General features: G+C 39.7%; 1 long non-coding RNA gene across 1 annotated transcript; it reads right to left on the reverse strand.

Annotated features, from left to right (window-relative positions):
- Positions 1–2,502: 2,502 nt before the first annotated feature.
- On the reverse strand, positions 2,503–3,479 carry LOC117594266. The gene is made up of 3 exons (XR_004575631.1): positions 3,364–3,479; positions 2,995–3,213; positions 2,503–2,613 (listed from the first exon to the last, which is right to left on the reverse strand). It is a non-coding gene; the product is annotated as an uncharacterized LOC117594266 (long non-coding RNA).
- Between the last annotated feature and the right edge of the window lie 1,560 nt (positions 3,480–5,039).

Here is a 5,039-nt window from a genome sequence, read left to right on the forward strand (position 1 = left end):
TAAAAACAGTAGTAGAACAGACCATTATAACCGCAATGCTGACCTGTGGCACAAGGATTTACAAGCTATATTTAACAATAGAATAACAGTTAAGCACTGTGATGGAATGAAAAATGCTGATGTTAAAAAGTAAGTAGAATATTTGGTACCTGGTAATGTGCAAAATCAAGTATCAGAGGTATGAAATAGTATTTCCAAGCTATTATTAATAGAATAACAGTTAAGCACACTGATGAAATGAAAGTAGAATTTTGGTACTAGTTAATGTGCAATATCAAGTAACAGGTATGAAATAAGACTTTAATAAGCCAATACTAAAGTTAAAATACAAAAAAAACAGGGTGGATTTGGTGAGTGTAGTCTGGCACTTCTGGCTTCTTGATGTTACTGACTGCAGGATAAAGAAAGTGTTCCAGTTCAGTGACGCTGGGGTGTCAGTAGTCAGCCTAGGTTTAAGGGGTCAGCTGTGGGTCCTTCTCAGCTGTACGGCGCCTTTTTCTGCCTTCACGGTCAGATGCTCCTTTCAGGTAACGCACCTACAGGGGTTCCCAGAATAAAAGAATAAAGTAGTCAGTCCTGGTCCCTCAAATACTAAACTACGACATTTATATCTAGGTCTACTACATGTACAGGTATTAAACTAACAACCACAGGTGTTGTTTGCAAGTTGTACCTGATTGCCCAGTGAGAGCAAACGTCTTCGACATTGTCCCTACTTGCTTCACCTGCTCTTGAAGTGAGCCGCTGTCAACCAAAGCTACAAAATCAAAGGCATATGGTAATTCTGAACCTACATTACACACAAAAAAGTAAAATTTAAGAAAGAGTGCACATTCTCGCCTGCTTGTGCATTGCATTCCCTCAAGGCTTGGTTCTCCTCCCTCAGAGCTTGGTTTTCATTCTGGAGTCTCTGGAAATCTACATAAAAAAAAATAAAAAAACTACTAAAGGCAATATTTTCAATACTGTTAAAACACTGGTCAATAAGACATAGGCCTAGAATATACCTTCATAGCTGAAAACTTTGTGCTGTACACAAGATGCCAGGGGCATCCAAGGGCCAATAACAGAGCGATGACTTTCTCCTATTGATAATCATTGACGTAAAAATATGTTTGAAGTAATTGCATACATTTAATGAATTGGACTTAAATGTAAAACTTAGTATAGCGCAATGTAAATTTGCTGCTGGTGGTGTAAAGCTTAGTACTTGACGAGCTGGGGGAACAACCCAGATAGCAATGAGTCGGCGGACCGGAGGGGGTCCTCCAAAGACAGTAGAAGCGTCAGAATGTCTAAATCGCAAACACGTTTGCCAGCTTTCCGCCGGCGGCAGACGCTTTTTAAAAGCGGCAGTCGCACTCCTACCGCCTGTGTTCTGCGGCCGGCCCGTGGTCCAACCGCCTTTCCACCGCCGTTATACAAAAGGTTTTCGAGCGATCTGCCGCTTTTATATATATATATATATATATTTAATATTTATAGCATGCAGTTTATCGAGAATAATGATTGATCAAACCAGACAAATTTCCATTTGGTGTTTTAATTCCACATTTCAAAGTACAGTAACTGTCATTCAAACAAGATGTCAGATCACTGAAATAAATAATAGGCAGAAAAAAATAAACAAATACACACAACATGCAGGTTTCCAATAAAATGTTGGTTAAAAAAAAAGAACAGCCATACAAGCAAATTATAACACAAACACAATCATTGTTAATAATATAGAGGTCAGCTCTGGGATGAAAATAATTACCAGTAAACATAAGTAATGAGGATATTTGGTACCAAAGAATGTGCAGGATACCAAATAAAACGAGGTAGAACATCACATTTTCAAGCCATTGAGTAAAGCTCTAGAGTAGAATATTCCATTATAATGGCATTGCTGACCTGGAGCACAATATTTACACCATGCTGCATTAAGATGTGTCTCTTGTATCTGTGATAAACAAAACTTGATATACATATATAAAAATACAGAGGTAAAAACAGTAGTAGAACAGACCATTATAACTGCAATGCTGACCTGTGGCACAAGGATTTACAAGCTATATTTAACAATTGAATAACAGTTAAGCACTGTGATGGAATGAAAAATGCTGATGTTAAAAACAGAGTAAGTAGAATATTTGGTACCAGGTACTGTGCAATATCAAGTATCAGAGGTACGAAATAGTATTTCCAAGCTATTATTAATTGAATAACAGTTAAGCATAGTGATGAAATGAAAGTAGAATGTTGGTACTAGTTAATGCGCAATATCAAGTAACAGGTATGAAATAGGATTTACAAACTATAATAGAATCGTTAAGATGGAATGAAATAAGCCAATACTAAAGTTAATACAAAAAAAACAGGGTGGGTTTGGTGAGTCTGGCACTTCTGGCTTCTTGATGTTACTGACTGCAGGATAAAGAAAGTGTTCCAGTTCAGGGATGCTGGGGTGTCAGTAGTCAGCCTAGGTTTAAGGGGTTGGCTGTGGGTCCTTCTCAGCTGGGCGGCTTTTTCCTCCTTCACAGTCTGATGCTCCTTTCAGGTAACGTGTAACGTTAACCTGGACCGCCTCATCAGTGGCATCCTGGGTTGCCGGGTTCTTCCGGAGGGCCCCTGTAGAAAATACAGATCTGTCATTACATTTGAATGGCATAAGGGCATCTACTTAAAAAAATTACTTTGAACAATGGTCTTCAGGAACAGGTCTCTAAAACAGGTTTTATCCCCTATACCAGTCCAGGTTGTATTAACGGCAAGGTTATTAGAGAAAATACTCTGAAGCATTCTCCACACTGTTGTCTTCAGGTCCCTCCCACATTTGATAGCCAAAAACCGAAGCTGAAAATGTGTTAAATTACATTTCTCGCAAGCTTCTCATACATAAATATAAAATGTGACAGGCTGTGGATTTAGACTGTAGAATATACAGTGTACAAACTTAATTTGACTTTTTAGATTACCCTACGGCCTTATAAACGAAAGCAACACACTTACAAATCGTTCCTGGAGCTCTTTATCCTCCCTCAAAATGCTGTCAAGAAACACCAAATCTTCCTGGTTGTCTAGGGGGAGTAACATCCCCTGGCAGGGATAGCTCTCCAACAGACACATTGGCACTGAAATGTTGCAGCATAGTGTCCATTTTGTTTTCCATGCTACGCACAACATCGCCAAACTCTCCAAGACGTCGCAGCACTAGGGTCTGATCTGCACCTACAGGGGTTCCCAGAATAAAAGAATAAAGTAGTCAGTCCTGGTCCCTCAATTACTAAACAATGACATTTATACCTAGGTCTAATACACGTACATGTGGACCCAGTGGGAATTAAATCAACAACCACAGGTGTTGTTTGCAAGTTGTACCTGATTGCCCAGTGCGAGCAAACATCTTCAGCATTGTCCCAAATAGCTTCACCTGCTCTTGAAGCGAGCCGCTGTCACCCGAAGCTACAAAATGAAAGGCATATGGTCATTCTGAACCTACATTACACACAAAAAAGTAAAATTAAAGAAAGAGTGCATGGCTCCCCTCCCTCAGGGCATGGCTCCCCTCCCTCAGGGCATGGCTCCCCTCCCTCAGGGCTTGGTTCTCCTCCCTCAGGGCTTGGTTCTCCTCCCTCAGGGCTTGGTTCTCCTCCCTCAGGGCTTGGTTCTCCTCCCTCAGGGCTTGGTTCTCCTCCCTCAGGGCTTGGTTCTCCTCCCTCAGGGCTTGGTTCTCGTTCTGGAAAACTAAAGGCACTATTTTCAAAACTGTTAAAAAACTGGACATTAGGACATAGGCCTAGAATATACCTTCATTGCTGAAAACTTCATGCTGTACATGCGACGCCAGGGGAGTCCAAGGGCCAATAACGGAGCGATGACTTTCTCCTATTGATAATCATTGACGCAAAAATATGTTTGAAGTTATTGCATACATGTAATGAACTGGACTTAAATGTAACAGTTTAGCGCAACGTATTACATACCTCCAGCCTTTTCACCCATTTGCTGCCAGGGTACATTTTCTGCTGGGGGTGTAAAGTTTAGTACTTGACGAACTGGGGGGAAAAAACATAACAGCTTTAATTTCACTGCAGAGATTGCATATTCAGTAATGAAACAATAATTGAACTGTGCAAAGCTAATGATATGTACAACACACCTTTTATCCAGAAAGTCAAGTGCCCTAAAGAAAAACAGATTATGGATAAAAGGATTCATAATCTTAAATAGAAGCAATAGTTTCCTAGACAAAAAACGTCACAAATAACATCACTTACTTGTACTCAAACTCTTGGCTCTGAAGTGGAGTCTGGATTACTGGGGAGAAACCTGGTGCTGAGAAAGAGGGAACAGAAATTTGAAAATCTAACAAAGTGTACAGTTTAGTTACAGGATCACAAATTAAGCATCACAGCAATACATTTTACATACCAACTCTGAAGTCTACAGATGGCTCAACATTTTCCTGGTTTTCTGGAATCAATGCAACTTCTGTAGAATGTAGTGATTCAAGTGAATGTCCTGTTTGTCCCTCTCAACTCTTTTCATAATTATTTTCCTTTTGGCCCAGTAACTAAACATTGTGACTAACAATGTATTTACCTTTAAAACCAAAACAATTGACCAACAGTAGGTCTCTTGGGTGAAGATAATCGGTTATGCTCTGGCCAAGGTCTCTGCAACAAAACCGGATTGTTAACGTTAGGAATATACAGTAGCTATGCTGTGGGGGGGAAACATTATCAGCCAAATGTGGAACAGTGAAATTGTTAAAAATAAAATGTATTCATTGGGTGTTGTGATTCAAGTGAACACAGAATGTTCCTCAGACATAAAACGTACAGCAGTTCAGAGAATTAGAAATCATAATCGCCTTAAATCCAGTACAGTAGCAACACAGCACAAAACATGCTAGCCACAGTGTGTACTGTAACAAAGGCAAAACAGCATGTGCTAGCTAACACTTACTCTAACTACTGGACTAGCAGCATACTTGTTCAGGCAAACAAAATAATTTAAACAACATATATACATCGTTATTTTTGTAAGAAAGA

This window comes from Esox lucius, chromosome 3, assembly GCF_011004845.1.
Source record: "Esox lucius isolate fEsoLuc1 chromosome 3, fEsoLuc1.pri, whole genome shotgun sequence".
Classification (NCBI taxonomy): domain Eukaryota; kingdom Metazoa; phylum Chordata; class Actinopteri; order Esociformes; family Esocidae; genus Esox; species Esox lucius.